A 23166-nucleotide genomic window follows, 5' to 3' on the forward strand; every position below is an offset into this window, starting at 1 on the left:
ATATCCAGCCCCTTCACTTTCCTTTCTCTCCAACAGCTATGAACCAGTGCATGCCAACAGTTACACGTGACCACAGAGACCTTCCAAAGCAGAGTATGTTTATTTCAGAATGAAAGCATTTTGAGAAAACATGTAACACAATTAAAGGATCTAAAATGCTTTACCAATAGCCCTTTCTGCCCATCAGTCCGATGGAGACCCTGATAGGTTCCAATCCAAACCTGCTGCAGGATTGCATGCTCCCTTGGACAAGATGTCATGCCCCTTTGTTGAATGACAAAGAACCACCCCTCTGTCAGATCAAATTCAGGCTTTTATGTCCCAATTTCATTCTTTGTCTCTTGCATCTCTTAAACATCCAGCTTCAGCCAGGATATATACACCACTTCAAAGGATGGTACTTCTCTGGAGCTGTTGACAGTCTAGGGACCATAATAATCAACTCCCATTGATTTTAGTTTTTAAAGGAGCTGTGGTAACCCTCCCCAATGGAGTAGAATACAATCTCTAGACCCCAGACATATATATAACCTTCATAAAGTTAATATACTAGTCCCCAAAGACTTTTCATGTGGTTGCATTATCTTTCACATGCACACAAACTGGGGATAGGCAGGGAGATTTCAAAAATCAAAAGACACAGACCAAAAAATAACAATATACTATTTTTTGTGGCCAAATATCATGGTTTTTTGGGCTCCAACTCATTATTTTCTTTCTCTTGATGGCGTCTGACAGTTGACTTTTGATCTCTTGAGACTGGAGTGGTCATTTAGGTTCCAGTAGATAAAAGCCAGGCTACAGAACTATTGATCTGGCTTTTCAACAGAAAAGCCAGCTGGCACCTGTTTGAGCTTTCTCCCAGCAGGCAAGCTGCTATGCAGTTTGTCCAGCATTGCAGGCATCTAGGGACACTGCTTGGTGAGGAGTTGCTAAAGAGCAAGGAGAACTTCTGGAGCTGAAACTGGTGCCCAGGTAAAGCTTTCACTGCCACCATGACTCCCCCACCTCTGCCCTTCCCCACTAAGGCCCCTGCCCTTTTAGTGTATGTCTATACTTCAATTGGACACCTGAGACTAGCCTGTGCCAGCTGAGTTGGGCTCATTGGGCTTATAGAATCATAGAATATCAGGATTGGAAGGGACCTCAGGAGGTCATCTAATCCAACCCCCTGCTCAAAGCAGGACCAATCCCCAGTATAGACATTCGGGCTTGGGATGCAGCCTGAGCTCTGGGACCCTCTGGGATCCTAGAGCCCAGGCTCAAGCCCGAGCCCACATGTCTACACCATAATTAAACAGCCCCTTAACCCAAGCCCTGGAAGCCCAGCTCAGCTAGCCAAGGCCAGCTATAGGTTTTTTACTGAAATGTAGACACTGTACTCACAGACCTACCTCTTTACCTTCTTATTCATGGCACTTTGTTTTTTTTTCTCCAAGAGATACTCAAAATGTTTTGATTCCCATATGCTCATCTAAAAAAAAAATCACAGCTGTTTTGATTCTATATTTGTTTGTAAAGTGTCATGCACTCTCATGGTGTTTATAACTACACTATATACATGTTAATAACTTTTAAATTACAAAATTGTCCAGCTTTTGCCTTATTCATTTTAGATCTTTTGATTGTTACGGTTACTATCTAGTGCATAGTTAAGGAAGGAAAAAAGGAGTTTATTGGGTCAGGCAGTCCAGTGGTTAAACTGTAGCAATAAGGCTTATTTCTATACCTGTTTGAAAATTTGATTCTGGGCATAATGTTTGTCTGAATACCTTATTGGTTTTTACTTACTGCTACATTTTCACAGCAGTGCATGGGGATTTAGCCGTGTGATTCCCACTATCTTCAGTAGAGGTTTCATGGCAAACTGGCATGCACTGCTTTGAAAAATATTCTTCTTCACGTTTTTACAATATTGGTAGGTCCACATTTGTGATTTGCCTATGTTAGTGGGCTATTTAATCTAATGCTTTCAATAGGATGGTGCCTATGGTAAAGTTCAAAATATACAGTTGAAAATCACCTTTTTAATGTGGATGCTGTGCTTGCTATAGAATTCTATATAACAGTAAAAAAACAAACAAAAAAACAAACAAAAATAATACCCCAAACCAAACCAAAACCCATAGACCCTACACAAAGGATGTTACTCTCTATTACATTTTGTAGGTTTTTAGAGAAATGTATATAGACCTGCCCCTCTCTCTCAACAATTTAATTAGGTCTTGATCCTTTAGAACCTATTCACAGTAAGGGTGGCATGGTTGGACCCTAAATTGTGTGGCTTCTGTCAACAACTGTGGTAGGTGCATACAAGAAAATTAGTTATTAATTTCATCTTTAATGACTTCACACTTACCTAGTTATGTCCAGTCTAGGAGCTCAAAATGCTTCCCAATTGTTATTAATTTAATTTTTAAAAGTTAGGGAAATATAATATTATTATTCCGTAGATAGGAAAATCGAGGCACATAATGGTTAAAGGATTCAATCATGGAGCAAGTGATATAACCAATATAGACTCTGGCAATGCTGACACCCTAGCACTCTGCTCTGCCTGTACAGCTCAATCTTTTTTGTTCTTTTTCCTTTTATTTATTATTTTTAAATTGAAACAGCACACTATAATTAGTTCCTTTCACAGTCCACAAGGCTGAGCCAGGGCCAACTCCCCATGGAACTAAAGGCTCAAGCTGCTGTGACTTCAGCAATTAAATTCAGTACAATACTAGGAAACAAAGCTTTCCTCCTCAAAGCCAGTAGCACAAATTAAGCCCAGTTGTGTCCAGGTATCTTTCTATCTGCCCCCAGGCCCAAACTGGACAGGATACTCTGCCATTAGGCACGGTCCCAGACTACTGCCAAATCACTGCCAGCACTGGGTATTCAGAGCCTTCATCTGCTAAGCAGTAAAACCATAGATCACTTGTTCACAAGCCACAGACCACATCCTCAACGTAGAGTCAATTTACATGGAAATAGCCAACACATCTTGGCTGGTCCATTGCCTGTCTGAAATCTCAGAGGACTAAGGGCACATTATGAAATAATAGTTGGGTACCAGTATGCAATCTAAAATATGCTGTGGAGCTTTTTATGGGGCCAAAGCCATTCTTGAATGCAGCACTGTAGTGGATTAAGAATGTTGTTTGCTACATTCTCGTCAGTATATTTTGTATGTCCCGGTGAAAAATATCAGCAGAGTTTAATCTAGGCTGAAGAAAGAAATTCACAGCACTTGTCTATAGGTGGCAAAGAAAGGAATATTGGTTGTTTGACAAGAAAATGTGGTTGTCCCAATTTTCAGTCTAACTCTCATTCTCTGAAGTAAATTAAACTGAGATATTGTGGCTGCTGTGATTGTCTAAAGCATTCTTTGTCTTCTGCATGTTCTGTTTTGGTCCATTGTGCCTGGGCTTTATTGTTCTTCTTTTGTTTTTAGTGTGTCTGATTCTGACTTGGTCTTATAATACGCTGTATGGAAAGGCCCTTATTGTGCTTAAAATTGTTTTGTTTCAGCAACAGGAGCGCTACTTTATTCTCTGCAAATTTATATAGCCAGTAATCTGAGAGACCTTGTGTTTAAAAGTTTTCCACAAGAAACGCTGCAGTTTTCTGTCATGACACATCCAAAGTTATCAGTTTTGGGGTCATAGTAATAAAGAGTTCTTGTCCATAACTTCCTTAATGTTTGCCCCGTAAAGGCCCAAATTGGCTGAAAATGATCAAAATGTGCCTCAAACTATATTAAAGGTAAGGCTGAATGGACTGAAGAACTTAAAAATCATACACAAGATAAAATATTGCAAACAGCCAATTTGGAATAAAATTCTTTTATTTTTTTTTAATATTTATGGACAATAAAATGTGCTAAAGAACTAAAAATTCTTGCCCTACTAGGGTGTTTTATGCATCAATGTTTTCTACAATTATCAGTCTAACAAATAATGTGCAATAAATTACCATGTCTACCTTTTTGTGGTAAATATAGGTCAAGTTATTTACCTCATCCCCATAATTTGTTTTTCTTGGCAATACTCACCTTTCCCTGTAGGCTGGACTATGTTACCATTTGCTCCCAAAATAACCGTTTATACGCCGGCCTAACTATGTGAAATTATAAATTTAATACATCTGATGGATTTTTCTCTGTAAATACCTAAAATATTACTTTTTCCCTTGACAACAAGCATATTTTCCTCAGCTCCAGTTCTGAAAAAGGTAAAATGTAAAACTTTTTATGGGAGTACCTTTGTATGTGACATTTATTTCTCAAATATTTAAAACTGACATCTTAGCTGGATTGGCCTGAATTGACATAATTATTAATGTAAATCAAAATTTTATTTTCTTATTCAAATCCAGTGTTCATTTTGAGTCATGTATATCGTTGGCACCGTAGGGCTTATTCCCTCAGTAAAACACATTTTTATTTCCCAGTGTGACAGTCATAGCATCTGACTCATCAAAGTAACTCTTGTCGGACACATCAGCATTGTGAAAGATAGGTTCAGCAGATTTTTGGTTAATATTCTCACACTTCTGACACTTACACAAGTCTGTGCAGGTAAGCCCAGCAGCAAGACAGGAACACCTCCTTGTTTGACATTTAACATGCTTTCAGGTGTAATGCACTACCTGCAACATACTGTCTGATGTTGGACTTCTTGTTATACAAGTGAAGGCAAGCTTTTTGTTTTCTGAATACCATCTGCGGCCAATAGGGGAAGAAACATTCATCCTGTTAAAAAGAGTGCTTCATTATTGCAGCCTGGTAATTTGCCTCTTTGCTGTGTTGGTGTGCAAGCAGAGTCTTATAAAATGTTGTTTTTCAAGCATGCTTTTTAAGAGTAAAAATTAGTGTATTCAGGCTTATTATCAAAACTCTAAATGAATGCCACATCTAAATAATATTTAAAACTAACTATCTCCAGTTCTACAAGAGGGACTTCTCTGAGTGCATGTGGAATCAGTGGGTGTGCCACAGAACCAAATCTTCTCCCTTTGCTACCTGTTCTGGCTCTTTCATATTAGTAGGAGTTGAGAGGATGCCAAGTTCCATGATTTTTTTTCTCTTTGTTGTCAATGGAACTAATTTAGAATAAAATAAAATGTAGCGCATTTATCTTTATTAACACACTCAACAATGCTGCCATCCAGGATGCAAGCACCATCTTGTGCGGGGATTTGGTCAACTAAAGCTCCTTTTGCTGAGTAACTGCACAAATCATAATGACAGGTTTCAGAGTAGCAGCCGTGTTAGTCTGTATTCGCAAAAAGAAAAGGAGTACTTGTGGCACCTTAGAGACTAACAAATTTATTAGAGCATAAGCTTTCGTGAGCTACAGCTCACTTCATCGGATGCATTTGGTGGAAAATACAGAGGGGAGATTGATATACACACACAGAGAACACGAAACAATGGGTTTTATCATACACACTGTAGGGAGAATGATCACTTAAGATGAGCCATCACCAGCAGCGGGGGGGGAGGGAGGAAAACCTTTCATGGTGACAAGCAAGGTAGGCTATTTCCAGCAGTTAACAAGAACACCTGAGGAACGGTGGGGGGTGGGGAGAAATAACATGGGGAAATAGTTTTACTTTGTGTAATGACTCATCCATTCCCAGTCTCTATTCAAGCCTAAATTAATTGTATCCAGTTTGCAAATTAATTCCAATTCCGCAGTCTCTCGTTGGAGTCTGTTTTTGAAGTTTTTTTGTTGAAGAATAGCCACCCTCAGGTCTGTAATCGAATGACCAGAGAAATTGAAGTGTTCTCCAATTGGTTTTTGAATGTTATAATTCTTGATAATTCCAGGTTTGTTCACCTGCGCATCTACCAATGTGATATATGCCATCATGTGCCAGCAATGCCCCTCTGCCATGTACATTGGTCAAACTAGACAGTATCTACGTAAAAGAATAAATGGACACAAATCAGACGTCAAGAATTATAACATTCAAAAACCAATTGGAGAACACTTCAATCACTCTGGTCAAACAAAAAAACCCATTGTTTCATGTTCTGTGTGTGTGTATATCAATCTCCCCTCTGTATTTTCCACCAAATGCATCCGATGAAGTGAGCTGTAGCTCACGAAAGCTTATGCTCAAATAAATTTGTTAGTCTCTAAGGTGCCACAAGTACTCCTTTTCTTTTTACAAATCATAATGTAGATCCTACATAATCAGTGTCTAAGTTATAGATTAATTTCACTACAGAAAAATGATGTAATAATTGTTAATTATTCTTTTAATTCTGGAGACATTACATGTTAGATTATAAATTTTAGGGGACTAAAATTCAGACTTAAATCTTTAATCGTGTCACTATCATGCACAAGTTTGTTTCTTTATACAGCTTAAGACATGCTGAGATATGTATTAGGTGCAGCAAGGAAATATTAACCTCCTGTGGGAAGCAAGAAAAACTGCAGGCTGTCAAGTTTAGCAATGTTTTGTCTGGGGGTTGATTGTAAGCTTGGGGCAGTAGTTTTCACCAAGATGTCACACACCAGTTTTTCTCTCTCATCCTCCTTCATCATCTTATCTTTTAGGGATGGGGTCTAAATAGGTCTCCTCTGACAGTGGTAGCTATCTACAGTGAAAACACAAATAGTAACTACCAGCATATGCTCATGTTGCTTTAAATAAAGCCAAGCTTTAATTAAAAAATGGCTCAAGCTACCAGCAAGCCATTTGCAGGGAGTGGACCCCTGTGGTCTTAAATTAATTTCATTGCACTCAGTTCTTTCCACCGCATCTAATGTTATCATCCTGGGAACACCATGGCATTCAACAATGAAAATACACTAACAATGTATTTTCATTTCCGACTGTCCATTACAACATTTTATAAAAACAAGCATTCCCAAGAGCCCACCTGCCACAAAAAAGGATGAAGTTGATTCCACACATACCAGCTCATAGTCTGACGGAACTGCATTATGCTTGTGTGTTACAAACTCCACTGCCATTCTTTTCAGAACAAAATTTGATTCAGAGATTTCTCAAGGAGTTGGGTTCCCAAATGCCTTTGAAATTCAGTGGGAGGTAGGCAGCTAACTTCCCTAGACTCCTTTGAAAATCCTGGTCTGAAGTACTAGTGTTTATTTAGAAACACTCAGTGGATTAAGACGTGACTATATTAGATCTAGTTCTGCAAAGGCCTGAAAGACAATTATGCACCACAAGAACTATACAGCTGCGGGTCTAAGGTTAAAACTATCAGATTCAGAAGCAGAATATTCCTAAGCAACAGACACACACACACATACACACGAGTCCAAGAAATAATAAGAGTCCATGCTTGTCTCTGACCAGAGCAAGAGTTAAGGCATATTTCTTCAATACGTTTTTCTTTAGGTACAACACAAACATCAGTGAATATATAAGCTATTTTTTTAAAATCCATGACAAATATAAACATGTTTATCCCTCCTTGCTGCTCTGAAAACTGGAGAGAGGCTTCCAGACAATTTTGTTCAGCACAGAGATACCAAGTTTATTGGAACCTTAGGCATACCTTAAATAGATTAGACAAATAGTTTGACAGTCTCAAAGATTTAGGCATTTTACCAAGCCTGGAAGAGTCCCATGAGATCAGTAAATCTGGTGAAATACTCAGTTTCAGTCTTGTGATACCAGAGATGCAATGGTTTGTGTAATACAATAGCCTCCAAACAAAGCATTAAAGTGGTCCCTTGTTCCACCCGAGAAAACTTTTAAGAGCTCCCTTCTCACATCATACCACTGTTCCCTCCGTTAAGGAGTAATAAAGACAGATACCAACATTTGTAAAATATTTTGTTTTTTGTTTTTCAGCAGCAATGTACTATATAGTAACTTCTAAAGAGCGATCTAAAACATACATTATCCATAAGAGTAACTATAGCAACTTAAGGAAAATATTAGCACCCCAATCTGTGAAATGCATCCATCCCATCCTGGCTGGTAAAAGCCAGCGAAGAACAACTATTGCACTAGTAATAAAAATAGTCAGGGCTTCTTCAGAGAAGCACACCTACTGCAAAACACAATAGTTCATTCAATTTTCAATCTGGAAGACTTCTCCAACTACTGTCCTGTCTCCAGCCTTCCAAGCCTGGGCAAAATAATTGAGAAAGTAGTAACCACTGATCTTCATCAACATGGACATCAGGGATTGGGTGCCCCACAATAGGTTCAGATCAGGTCACAGCAACCTTCTTATGACCATGGACACAGGCACAATCTCCATACTCATCGAGCTAGACCTCTCCACATCCATTGACACAAGGTACTGCTAACCCACCTACATGACATAACAGGAGTAAATGGTCCAGCGTCACAGTGGTTCCAGTCATTCCTCTACAGCAAACCTCAGAGTGGTGATGGGTAATTCTTCCTCATTGCTAAAGACCCTTGCTTGCAGAGTCCCCCAGATAGCTCTACTACCCCTCTTTTCTTCAATATCTACATGAGATCACTGGGAGAGACAGACACACATGGATTCAGCTGCCAGAAGTATGCTGATTACATTCAACTAAATATATCATTCTCTGTGGATACAGCCACTGTCATTGCTGAAATGTTGGAATGTGTACAAGAAATCAATGCTTGCATGAAAGTAGCTTGCCCAAGTTTAACCCAGGCAAGACCAAACTTATGCTGGTCAGAAAGGGGAATCATTTTCAAGAGCCAGCTAAGATGTTGTCTCCACCTTCCATTGAAGACATGCAGTCCCCATTCATCAAAGTGGCATGGGTCTCAAGGTACTTTTTGACTCCTCACTTTGTCCCTTTCTCCTGGACAAGGAACTGTCCACAGTGATCCATACATTTGTCATCTCCAGTCTTGATTACTGTAATTCACTGGATCTGAAGCTTAATGTGAAGAAGATACACAAGCTCTAGCTGGTACAGAATACAGCTGTGCACCATCTCCCTGGTTTAGACTGCTATGAGCACATCATCTCTATGCTCTAATCCCTCATCTGGCTCGTAGTCAGATTCTCATGCCAATTTAAAGCTCTGGGTCTAATTTTCAAAGAAATTCATCAAGCCTTAATTACATTAAAGAGCATATTTCAATTTATGAACCACTGTGTCAGCTGCACTCCTCTGGGATAATGCAAATCAACTAGGGACTTTACTATTGCTGTTGAATTCATGTGTAAGGTGCTCAGATAGTGCTGTGATGAGCAGCATCCCCTAATAGAGATTGATAAAATAAATTTTTAAGGTGAGAGAAAAAGTTGAGAAATACTTATACATTGATATACAAATAATAATAAAATGTTCTCTCCTCCTTTTGTTGCTCCACTCCTCAAAATTGTCTCTCTTTCCACAGACATTTCCAACATGATCCCTTTCACAAAACACATATCCCTTTTGAATTTATGAAGCTAGGATTCAGTGAAAAAATAGTATGTTTGTGGAAAGTGTCATGAACATGGCCTAAGGGAATACATGTTTTTCATTTGAATGCTTTAAAGGTCTCCACCATTTGTTTCCAGCTGTTAACTAGGTTCCACAAAGTATGGATATCTTTCAGATCTAGTCTTCTCATCTTATATTGTACCTGCACCATCATTTTTATATTGTTTTTCTTCAAAATAATTTTATTACAGCAGTTACGGCTATATAATGCAAAAGCTATGTCAATTATACAAATATTCTAAGGGTGACCACCAGGTAAAGAATTAGAATAGAATTTTGGAAACAATGAAGAAAAATAGTGATACTAATGAGAAGAAAAATGCAAGGGGTAGTTGGCTAGTACACATCCATTTTTCCCCATATATTTAATAAGTTTGACATATTTCTATATAAATAGTATTTTCATCTGTTTTAATATGGATGAGTTTTTCCAATGAGCAATTGTTCGATGCTGCCTATTTTCAAATAACATGACTGAAAGTGATGTGTGTGAGGTATAGATATTGTGGTGCTAGATGGAATGGTTATATTAATATGATTTGCACTGTGCTGAGTTGTCCCAAGTTTGCATTTTTACTGTGCACTGCTTCTGCCCAGCTCAGACCCTTCACACATAACTATAGCTAGGGATAGATGTGTGTTTAAGATATGCATAAGGGTTTACACTTTCTTTTTAATCATGAGTTATATATAGCAATAAAATCAAAACAAAACCAGTTTTTTCAGTCTTCCAAGGTAAATAAAATATTTTGATGACACTGAAAAATGGCATTGTTAGGATATAGATATTCAGGCCTGTCTGTAAAGGCCTATACTCTAAGAATTTAGGTGTATTCTTATCACTTGGCTAGTTAGAGGTATAAAAGAAAGAATCAAAATCATTGTCTGCCAGTGTAAGGTCCTTCTCTTACTGTGACAGTCTGAGGCCCTGTTCTTAGGCTAAGGCCTTTGGCTAAGCAACAGAGGCAGCCATAAGCTGGGAACAGAACGGTCACATCCTCACATTCCAAACTAGTCACATTGAAATAAAGTGCTATTGGACTGTTAGGAATACAATCCTGTCCTGATAATGCTTATCACCTCCAGAAAAAGGGAAGTGCCTAGAAAACGTAAAAGGAAACTTAGTTTGATAGCATCCTGTCTGGCAAGAACTCACTTATCAATAGCTGGGATGTGAAATCCTGACTTCTGTATTGTTTTGTCATTATAGTTCCCACTTTGCTATTGTTTGTCTGTATAATCTCTGTCTGGTTCTGTGATTGTTCCTGTCTGCTGTAGAATTAATTTTGCTGAGTGTAAGCTAATTAAGTTGGTGGGATATAATTGTTTACATAATCATGTTACAATATGTTAGGATTGGTTAGTTAAATTTCAGGAAAATGATTGGTTAAGGTATAGCTAAGCAGAACTCAAGGTTTACTATATAGTCTGCAGTCAATCAGGAGGTGGGTGTGTGGGTGGGGGAAATGGAAACAGGGAATGGGGTGGGGAAATTGAAATCATGTTTGGCTAAGGGCGGGAATGGGAACAGGGACACAGGTGTAAGGCTCTGTGGTGTCACAGCTGGGAAGGGGAACACTAAGGAAGGAAACTGTAATCATGCTTGCTGGAAGTTCACCCCAATAAACATCGAATTGTTTGCACCTTTGGACTTCGGGTATTGTTGCTCTCTGTTCATGTGAGAAGGACCAGAAAAGTAAGTGGGTGAAGGAATAAGCCCCCTAACAGGCATGAATGATGTTTCAATAATCACTCATGTCTGCACCTTACATACCTTTAAAATATTGTTCCTTGAGTAGAATCTAAATGACTTTTTTTTTTTTGCTGTATTTAGATTCATAGATACTAAGGTCAGAAGGGACCATTCTGATCATCTAGTCCGACCTTCTGCACACACAGACCACAGACGCAGGCCACAGAATCTCACCCACCCACTCCTATGAAAAACCTCACCTATGTCTGAGCTATTGAAGTCCTCAAATCATGGTTTAAAGACTTCAAGGAGCAGAGAAGCCTCCCTCAAGTGACCCATGCCCCATGCTACAGAGGAAGGCGAAAAACCTTCAGGGCCTCTCCAGTCTGCCCTGGAGGAAAATTCCTTCCCGACCCCAAATATGGCGATCAGCTAAACCCTGAGCATATGGGCAAGATTCACCGGCCAGATACTACAGAAAATTCTTTCCTGGGTAACTCAGATCCCATCCATCTAATATCCCATCTCAGGGGATTAGGTCTATTTACTCTGAATATTTAAAAATCAATTAATTACCAAAAGCATATTATCCCATCATACCATCTCCTCCATAAACTTATCGAGTAGAATCTTAAAGCCAGATAGATCTTTTGTTTGAAATTTTTTGTATTTGTTTGAAAGATCATGGTAAATAATGTAGACATATTTTATTTTAGGAATTCATGAAATCAAAGTTATGTACACTTTTGTTGAAAATCTGTTAAAGATTGCCTGATAGGAATATTTTTGTATAGTGTCCTATTTATACGATGTCTTGCTGATTGCATTTAAGAGAATGCCTCCCTGTGCTGATGACATTCAGTTTTCTAATTCATTTTAATAAGGCAATCCTTTTCTGAGATTTATTTCCTTACGATAATGAAGTAGGATTATTGAGGTATTAACAGCAATGCTATTGACATTTTTTTCCTTTGGTATAGCCTTATGCTTTCTGTTTGAAAGTAAGTAGAGATTTATTTTTCCTAGGCCAGTGCAACAAATGCAAGAGCTGAAGACGAAAAGACAGCTGAGATAGTAATTCTTTGGTGAAATTAAGATACCTGTGTGTTTGAGGTATGTTTGTTTTATAAATCATATAAACTATTTTTCAGTCTCTCTGCTTGTGTTTAAAACTAATTGTAACTGTTTTTGAACATTTGTTCTTAATCACATTTCTAAAGATGTACATGTTGCTTCACTTTAGGGGAAGCCCAGAAGTATTGGGCTTTCTTTCTTTCTTTCTTTCTTTCTTTCTTGCATTTGATAATTCTAAGATACTGGAAATTATTTTGTTTAGAAATCAGTTTGTGTTTTATCTATGTACAATACAACAGAAATAGCGAGCTGTCTATGTAGGCTAGTTATATCCAGACAAAGTCTAATAACTAGTGATTCTACCCCGTTTATAAACATTGCATTTGCAACTGTTCTCCATGTGCCTGGTTGATGAAATAGGATAGTATTTAAATGTTCTGAAAGAAATCATAGACACTTATCAGACTGTGTCACAAAGTTCTCTTCTGGATATTAGAGCTATCTCTACAGTTCATGTTTGTGTTTAGTGATTTTAAGTGAAGCCTCTACCAGTTCAATGTGCAAAAATAAAATAGTTTGTAAGTAAATTCCATATAGCTTGATAGGAGTTCAGCAGGTGGAAAACAGAATGCAATCAGTAGGTATACAGGCCAATGGAGGCTGTACTGAGAAAATCCAGGATCTGCTTTAGGAATTAAATTAGTGTGATTAGCCCTATCACCGCAGGTTACAGAAGTAGTTCTAATTTTAGTGGACTTGTTTCAGCCTATGTAAATTTCACCGACAAAGCTTAGAGTGAAGCTACATCCATCCACTTGTTCCTAATGTAAAGGTTCTTATACATACCATTATCAGCATACTCACAACCTCCATTTTACAGCAATAAAAGTAGCTTTAGTCCTGCTCTTACTGCTGTCATTGGTTAGGCTTGAGCTGAGGAATCGCATCACAAAGATACTAAACAGTTACAAGAGAAACACCATAAACTCGCAGCTGATGGCTAGACAGACAGCTTCCCAAAGACATTGTAATGTAATAGGAGGTTTTGGGATCCAGAACAGACTGACTGTTTTCTGTTACTATTTGGAGATATCTAGGACTGGGACCCATCTGTTTTCCCTCCTCCATTGGCAACCCCAGTTTTACCTGCCTTTGAATAGGTCAAGGAGACAAACATTTTCAGCTATTATTCAGAAACACTGAGTTTTCCCAAATAGCAATTTTCAAGCTGTGACAAGTGTTATTTCTTCCATCTATACTTGGCTAGGAAATTGCTATTGTTTTGTTACTGGTGTAAGCATATGGTAGCTGTACTTCCAATTTATTTCCCTGTGTAATTCAAGGTGTTAGCTTTGACCTCTAAAAGCATTTTATGATTTCTGTCCTGGCTACCTTAAAAACCATCTCTCTTCTCATGTTCTTCCCCAAAAGTTAAGATCAGCTGGTGTGGGGGTTGATAGCAAGGTATTTTTGAGAAAGCTTTTCCAACTGCAGGATTCATGGCCTCATACACTGGTCTTTGTGGCCCTGCCCAAGACTTTTGACCCCTGGGCCTCACCTATTGCTAAAGCCTTTGCTTGAGGACATTGGTTGGACAGGTTTTGTGGTGTGTTAGAGGTGAGAATTTTGTTGAGTCCTTTAAACTGGATTCTGTATAGTATTCCCTAGTTGACATTGGCTCAGCTTTACTAATTTTTTTTTATTTCATTAATATAATAGAATATTTTGAAGATGTATGTAGCAAGAAACTGAACACATTTTTATACATCTAGACAAATAAATAAAAATATCTTATTTTCTAACATTATCTGGATCGTGGAAGCCTTATTGACCATTCTAGAATTTATAAACACAGATACCTCTCTTTCAATGATCTGTCTTTCTTCCTTCTTCGAGGAACCAATATTTGAAAGCATTATTTTTGTGGTATAAGTTACCAGAGAGAAACCAAAGAATGGAAATAGATGTCACACATTCTCACAATTAAAATATATGTCACACATTCTCACAATTTTCGATGTCAGTTATCATATCCAAATTTCCTATAGGTTTGTTAACAAAGGAACTGACATTATTACTGAACTTCTGACAACCAACCAACCGTTTGCTGATGACTTACTAGAACAATACTTCAGAATGTGTCTGCCCCCGATCCATTGAAACAATCACCATTAGGTCCTCCTGACTCCCATTGTGCTAAATGCAAGTGCCCTTATTTGTCTTTTATAGATTGTATTTAGTGTGTATGTTCTTACAGTTTTCAGAGTAGCAGCCGTGTTAGTCTGTATTCGCAAAAAGAAAAGGAGTACTTGTGGCACCTTAGAGACTAACAAATTTATTAGAGCATAAGCTTTCGTGAAGTGAGCTGTAGCTCACGAAAGCTTATGCTCTAATAAATTTGTTAGTCTCTAAGGTGCCACAAGTACTCCTTTTCTTTGTTCTTACAGTTGAAACTCATAGTGTGAGTATTCAATTTATATTGCTTTTAGGAGCATAATAAAGAATATTGTTATATTCAACTATTAGAAGATTTAAAATAAAAAAACCTTTTTTGCTTAATGTAATAAAGCAGGGCTACACATAAATTGCTGATTTTATATATTTTCAGCTATTTTGCTTTTCCATGTTTCTTTTCCAGTTTTTGTTAGTTTTTAAAACTATTACATAACCTGCACTAAATGAACACCACATATAAGGAGATAGAATAAAGCAAGAAGAAAAAAAAGTTTATAAGGGAAAATATGTATTTGCCTTTTTTGTCTAACTTAATGAGAGAATGCAATGCTGCATTTCTGCCTTCTTATGGTGGTGTTTAATACTTATCAATCAGCTGCACGTCAGGTTAATTCAGAAGACTCCAAAATAGTGGTTCCCATTAGTAAGTAGTTGCTGCTGGCTTCTCCTCTGGCCTTGACCAACAATCTTTCCAAAGGTAAGAGCATTCCCTGGAGTCTCTTTTTCTAGTGTAAAACTCAGAAGAATAGAGGTGACCAGCTTTGCAAACTGCATCTGGGTCCTTCTTATCTATCTTTCCCTTGCGATTCCATACTGGGCTTCTCAAAAGGGATTTGATATAATTATCATAGGATACCCTTCTGGGTTAATCCTTCAGAGTGGCTTCCCATAATTCCATGGGCCTTTTCTTTCTCACAGTCAGATAACACTATCATAAAATAAGGAAATAAACTCTCCCCACCTCGCCCCGAAATGTGGAAATAGTGTGATAGATTTTTAATGATACAAAAACAGACCCTATCTAGTGAAACTTGTTAAAGCCATTGAAACAATTCTTGATCCTAATGAACCGAAATGATCGTTCAAATATTGATTCCAGAAGACTGTACCAACTGATGCTTTCATGTGCATCTATGTCATCTGATTTTTTGTATTTAGTTTTGACTCAATAAATGGTGTTTTTTTTACTTTGGGGGAGTTGTGAAGGTGATTGAGCATCTTGCCCTGGCTTGAGGTCTCTCAAAAATCAAGACAATGGCATTTGATTGACATTGTAAGCAGAAACAGGATTTACACTATGATGCTTTGTTACCATCATATATTTAGTTGCTTGAAGATATTCAGAGGTTTGGAATATCACAGATAGACACAAGGAATATAGATTAATGGACCGGGTGCAAGTGAGTCAATGTTACCATGGTGATAAGTGCCTTAGAAATTTATAGTGAAGTAGGTGCATTATACATGTGATTTATTAAATATGTATTGCCACCACATATGCGATATATTATTGTTTAGCTCACAACTATAACACGTTTGTCTTGTTATGGAAGTCTACTTTGATGTGGAGATTTCTGGGTTTAAGGCCTTATGTCACAATTTCGTCTATGTGTGATCCTTTTCGATGAACTCCTAACCATTTTTTGTCCTTCCGTTCTTCCTAAGAACTAACAGTCATCTAGGGATTTTTTCTTTGCATCCCCCATCACTGATTGTGTAGCCTGCTGTTCTGCTGAACAGTCTAATGCTCTAGTGCTGAGTCACTATTTTGCAATGCATTTGTAATCCTTTCAAATTCCCCTTTCCCACACCAGTACCCTGCTAAGATGTTTGACAGCCTTTTCTCCCTTCGTGCTTACATGCTGTGCCAGCACCTTTAATTATATTCCCTATATATTAAGACTGCATCCTCTTTATTTGTCTGCATGGTGTCCACCATACTTCTGGGGGCTTTGCAGATAAATAAATAACTATATAATGTAATACTTGTCAACCCTTCTCCCTCCCCATTTCTATTAAGTATATTTCTTCGTAATGGAGCTTATACCCATTTATCTGACTATTTATTCACATTCCATTTGTATAATTTTTCCTGCGATATCAAATATAAAGTATATTGCTTTTCTTTGTTATATAAAATATTTGGTTTGTATGAATTTCATACTTTTGAAAAGGCATCATACTAACTGGCTGTCTTAAATACTGCCATCTTCTGGTGTATCTTTTGGACCAATGTAGCATGGGAAAAGGAAGTGAAAACTTTCCTATTTTGTCCTTCATATTCATAGAATCATAGACTATCAGGGTTGGAAGGGATCTCAGGAGGTCATGTAGTCCAACCCCTTGCTCAAAGCAGGACCAATCCCCAACTAAATCATCCCTGACCTTAACAATCTCTAAGGAAGGAGATTCTACCACCTCCCTAGGTAACGCATTCCAGTGCTTCACCACTCTGAGTGAAAAAGTTTTTTCCTAATATCCAACTTAAACCTCCTCCACTGCAACTTGAGACCATTACTCCTTGTTCTGTCATCTGCTACCACTGAGAACAGTCTAGAGCCATCCTCTTTGGAACCCCCTTTCAGGTAGTTGAAAGCAGCTTTCAAATACCCCCTCATTCTTTTCTTCTGCAGACTAAACAATTCCAGTTCCCTCAACCACTCCTCATAAATCATGTGCTCCAGCTCACTAATCATTTTTGTTGCCCTCCACTGGACTCTTTCAAATTTTTCCACATCCTTCTTGTAGTGTGGGACCCAAAACTGGACACAGTACTCCAGATGAGGCCTCACCAATGCTGAATAGAGGGGAGTAATCACGTTCCTCGATCTGCTAGCAATGCTCCTACTTATGCATCCCAAAATGCTGTTAGTCTTCTTGGCAAAAAGGTCACACTATTGACTCATATCCAGCTTCTCATCTACTGTAACCACTAGGTCCTTTTCTACAGAACTGCTGCCTAGACACTCGGACCCTAGTCTGTAGCAGTGCCTGGGATTCTTCCGTCCTAAGTGCAGGACTCTGCACTTGTCCTTGTTGAATCTCATCACATTTCTTTTGGCCCAATCCTCTAATTTGTCTAGGTCCCTCTGTATCCTATCCCTACCCTCCCACGTATCTACAACTCCTCCAAGTTTAGTGTCATCTGCAAACTTTGAGGATGCAATCCTCGTCATCCTCCAGATCATTAATGAAGCTATTGAACAAAAGCAACCCCAGGACTGACTCCTGGGGCACTCTGCTTTATACCGGCTGCCAACTTCCTCATCTCTGACCTGCGGGAAAAACCCTCCATGTGCAGTCAATACTTAACATCTCTACTGAAATGGTTTCAGAGTAGCAGCCGTGTTAGTCTGTATCAGCAAAAAGAACAGGTGCCACAAGTACTCCTGTTCTTTCTACTGAAATGGGCAACTAGTGTTCAATTGTGTCACTTTCTGGGATATGGAATCTGTTATTGAGCAATGAAACTGACAAAGTAATTTCAAATAGAAAAAATGAACAGCCACTAGTCAATACCAAAATGTTAGTCTCTGCTAAGCTGGACTGAATTTGAACTGGTGGTCTAGAAGTGAAGGTGTTGGCAGGCAATTTGAAATTACCAGTTTGTTTTGGATATGATCTATATGATTTAGAAAAGAAGAATAGTTTTCAAATCAATTTGAAATTGATTAATTTGTTTACAAATATGTGTTTTACTTCTTCCAAAACAACTGCCACAAAAATTAATGTAGTGGGTTAGTTATATGAAGAAAATGATGATCAAAATATTGCATATTTATATGATAGTTATAGCTGCATATTGAAATCTCCAAAATGTAAATCTAGAAAAAAATCTGCTAATATCTGATCAAAAGATACTTAAAACAGCATCTTCTAAAGGTTGGTTTAGATCAAGAGAGATCTGTACAAAATGCTATCATAGTAAAAACCTATTTTGCAGTTATTTGTGAGGCCAATTTCCTTTTTGTTTTTAAGTATTTTTGGCACTTTTTGTCAAATTGAACAAAACAATCTTTCACACAACCTCTTTTAGAATAGCAACTAAAATCTTTGATTACTACTAGTAGGATTGCCTTCGCCTATGAGTTTAACACCTATAAATATGTATGTGCCATTGAAGTAATAGGACTACATTTATAATTAATTGCATTTTAAATGAAATAACTTGATTTAATAGACAAGAAAAGAAAAAAAATCTAAGTATAATTGTATTTTATTAAAATTCATAGATTCATAGATACTAAGGTCAGAAGGGACCATTCTGATCATCTAGTCTGACCTCCTGCACAGCGCAGGCCACAGAATCTCACCCACCCACTCCTATGAAAAACCTAACCCATGTCTGAGCTATTGAAGTCCTTAAATCATGGTTTAAAGACTTCAAGGGGCAGAGAAGCCTCCCTCAAATCAACCATGCCCCCAATTATTTAAGCTGAGCTTAAATAATTCCTCTCCCTCTCCTGTATTTATCCCTCTCATATATTTATAGAGAGCAATCATGTCTCCCCTCAACCTTCTTTTAGTTAGGTTAAACAAGCCAAGCTCCTTAAGTCTCCTTTCATAAGACAAGTTTTCCATTCCTCGGATCATCCTAGTAGCCCTTTTCTGTACCTGCTCCAGTTTGAATTCATCCTTTTTAAACATGGGAGACCAGAACTGCACACAGTATTCTAGGTGAGGTCTCACCAGTGCCTTGTATAACCTCCTTATCCCTACTGGAAATGCCTCTCCTGATGCATCCCAAAACCACATTAGCTTTTTTTCACAGCCATATCACATTGGCAGCTCATAGTCATCCTATGATCAACCAATACTCCAAGGTCCTTCTCCTCTTCTGTTACTTCTAATTGATGCGTCCCCAACTTATAACTAAAATTCTTGTTATTAATCCCTAAATGCATAACCTTACACTTCTCACTATTAAATTTCATCCTATTACTATTACTCCAGTTTACAAGGTCATCCAGATCCTCCTGTATAATATCCCGATCCTTCTCAAAATTGGAAATACCTCCCAGCTTTGTATCATCTGTAAACTTTATTAGCACACTCCCACTTTTTGTGCCAAGGTCAGTAATAAAAAGATTAAATAAGATTGGTCCCAAAACCGATCCCTGAGGAACTCCACTGGTAACCTCCCTCCAACCTGACAGTTCTCCTTTCAGTAGGACCCGTTGCAGTCTCCCCTTTAACCAATTCCTTATCCACCTTTTGATGTTCATATTGATCCCCATCTTCTCCAATTTAACTAATAATTCCCCATGTGGCACGGTATCAAATGCCTTACTGAAATCTAGGTAAATTAGATCCACTGCATTTCCTTTATCTAAAAAATCTGTTACCTTTTCAAAAAAGGAGATTAGGTTAGTTTGGCACAATCTACCCTTTGTAAAACCATGTTGTATTTTGTCCCATTTACCATTGACTTCAATGTCCTTAACTACTTTCTCCTTCAAAATTTTTTCCAGGACCTTGCATACTACAGATGTCAAACTGGCCTGTAGTTACCCGGATCATTTTTTTAATCTTTCCATTTAGTTTGAATGTCAAACTAACTGGCCTGTAGTTACCCGGATCACTTTTTTCCCCTTTCTTAAAAATAGGAACTATATTAGCAATTCTCCAATCATTCGGTACTTCTCCTGAGTTTACAGATTCATTAAAAATTCTTGCTAATGGGCTTGCAATTTCAGGTGCCAATTCCTTTAATATTCCTGGATGAAGATTATCTGGGCCCCCTGATTTAGTCCCATTAAGCTGTTTCAGTTTCGCTTCTACCTCAGATATGGTAATATCTACCTTTATATCCTCATTCCCATTTGTCATGCTACCATTATCCCTAAGATCCTCTTTAGCCTTATTAAAGACTGAGGCAAAGTATTTGTTTAGATATTGGGCCATGCCTAGATTATCCTTGACCTCCACTCCATCCTCAGTTTTTAGCGGTCCCACTTCTTCTGTCTTTGTTTTCTTCTTATTTATATGGCTATAAAACCTTTTACTATTGGTTTTAATTCCCTTTGCAAGGTCCAACTCTACTCGACTTTTAGCCTGTCTCACTTGATCCCTACATGTTCTGACCTCAATTAGGTAGCTTTCTTTGCTGATCCCTCCCATCTTCCACTCCCTGTATGCTTTCTGCTTCTTCTTAATCACCTCTCTAAGATTCTTGCTCATCCAGCTTGGTCTACAACTCCTTCCTATGAATTTTTTCCCCTTTCTTGGGATACAGGCTTCCGATAGCTTCTGCAGCTTTGATTTAAAGTAATCCCAGGCCTCCTCTACCTTTAGATCCATAAGTTCTTCAGTCCAATCCACTTCCCTAACTAATTTCCTTAATTTTTGAAAGTCAGCCCTTTTGAAATCAAAAACCCTAGTTGCAGATTTATTTTTGTTAATCTTTCCATTTAGTTTGAACTCAATTAGCTCATGATCACTTGAGCCAAGATTGTCCCCTACAACCATTTCTTCTATGAGGTCCTCGCTACTCACCAAAATTAAATCTAAAATGGCATCCCCTCTAGTCGGTTCAGCAACTACTTGATGAAGGAATCCATCAGCTATCACATCTAGGAAAATCTGAGCCCTATTATTATTACTAGCACTGGTCCTCCAGTCTATATCTGGGAAGTTAAAGTCTCCCATGATCACACAGTTTCCATTAGTATTTACTTTATTAAAGACATTAAAAAGGGCTCTATCCATATCCAAATTAGATCCCGGAGGTCTATAGAACACCCCAAGCACTATCATAGGAGAGGCTTTACTAGTTTTCTTCCCCAATGTAATTTGTGCCCAGATGGACTCTGTCTTATCAATTGCATCATAAAATATGCCTTTAAGATTTCTTAAACAATGTTGCAGTGCCGCAATTGCCACAGTACAAAGCAACTGAGATCTCCATCATGATACATTGGCTTTGCAGTGGGTTTTACTGCAGAACAACTTCCTTTAAGCAGCCTTAGTCATGGTGTCATCAGATGCATGTAAAGTATGTATTATGTCTGTTCTAATCAAGGAAGATCAGTCATTTGATATAATGGAATTTGATTATAATTGGCCATCTCTGGATAGCTAGTGATCCCAGTCTTTGTATTTGCACTGGATCAAATTGTATTTGCATGTATATTCTGGATATCACAGAAGATACAACAGAGTCTCAAAAATATGGAGTCCCATTACTAATAATCTGAGCTATTTTGTCCCCACCAAAAAAAAATCTTGTCACTTGCATATTAGCACTTTTAAAACACATAAATTAAAGGCCTAAGAAATCAGCCTTTATATTATACATAGATGCACACTTTTTCCTTTTTCTTATGCTCCTTAATATTCTTTCAAAATAACATGTCACGAAAGCTTATGCTCTAATAAATTTGTTAGTCTCTAAGGTGCCACAAGTACTCCTTTTCTTTTTATGTACTCTTATAGCACTTCATTCACACAATGCTTTTTTTTTTCTTTTTCTTCTTCTTCAAAAAATGCCTTTGAAAGTGCATGTGTCATATTTTTCACTCACTTTGTGTTGTGACCATGGGTGCAGAAAGTTTTATAAAACTTATAATCTTAAGAAAATCTTGCTTTCTTTTGTTATTGTAGATGTCTAATTTTTCTACTCTTGTCATTGTTTGTACAGGATTTTCATGAAGCAGCTCAATATAAGTCATTCCAGTAAAATGTGCTAAGGAAAAAAAGTAAAACGTCAGAAGGAAAAAATAATTAGGATCCTCCTTTGTTATATTGTGATGAGCGGTCTCTTTAGAACACAGTGAAATTCAAGCAAAAACTGTTTTCAAATTAAATTATATGGTGGACTCATAATAATGTACAGCCACATTATGTTCTTTTACCCTGATATAAATATGGAGTAACTCTATTTCTTACAATGGAGTTACCCTAGATTTACACTGTTTGGCTGAGCAAAGCAAGGCCTTCCTCTCAACTTAATGGCATTTTTGTCTGTCTGTAACACAATAACATTTGAATTCTGCACCTGCTTAATTCCAAAATGTCAGGAAATGTTCTGGACATCAGTGCACAGATGTTTATTGGTTTTGGAAAAACCTGGAAAAACAAGAAGAAAAATAGGGGACAGAGAACCCATTGCATCTGGCTAGTATACTTATTAGTTTTAACCAGGTTTGTAATTTTCTGTAGATCAAAGAACTGGCTGATGAAAGCCATTGACATTTTCCAGCATAACAATAACACCCCAGCTCACCCCATCGTTCCAACAGAGTTCAAAATGTTGATATCCTGAGTGATTTATCTCCCAATCTGAAAGAAAATAAATAATTCAATGATTTACACAAGGTTACATATTTGCATGTGTCCCTGACATAGAGGAGGATGGGAGAGTGACACACCAGGTGCTTTTAGAGTGGGGATGGAGGGATGCAAGGAGTCCCTGTGTGTATAATGAGTTCAGCCTAAAGAAGGAATGGAGTTTGTGACCCTCTAGACATGGGTAGGCTAAGGTGGGACCAGTCACAAAATAAATGGGGTACACACACAGCTCCTGGCATGTGAATGAGAGGAGAATGGAGGGGAGCACAAAGAGCTGTGGCATTGGGGAGGAAAAGGAGAATGGGGGACTCTAGTAGGGAGGTATCATTGGAGGCCCCCAGATTCTCTGGCATTGGGGAGAATGATGGACCATTGTATGGTGAAGAGAAGAAATAGGGGACATGAGTTGCGGGATTGTAGGTGTACACACAATTCCTGGTATGGGCGAAGAGG

At 38.0% G+C, this 23166-nt stretch overlaps 1 protein-coding gene across 5 annotated transcripts in view; it reads left to right on the forward strand.

Annotated features, from left to right (window-relative positions):
* The window catches only part of CDH18 (cadherin 18), a 908539-nt gene that overhangs the window by 408484 nt on the left and 476889 nt on the right, over positions 1–23166 (forward strand). For all 5 annotated transcript variants that reach the window (XM_043508441.1, XM_038391555.2, XM_038391556.2 and 2 more), the window contains one exon: positions 12142–12228. The gene's annotated coding sequence lies outside the window, so the exon portion shown is untranslated. The remainder of the gene's footprint in view (positions 1–12141; positions 12229–23166) is intronic.

The sequence above is a fragment of the Dermochelys coriacea genome, chromosome 2, assembly GCF_009764565.3.
Source record: "Dermochelys coriacea isolate rDerCor1 chromosome 2, rDerCor1.pri.v4, whole genome shotgun sequence".
NCBI classification, from domain to species: domain Eukaryota; kingdom Metazoa; phylum Chordata; order Testudines; family Dermochelyidae; genus Dermochelys; species Dermochelys coriacea.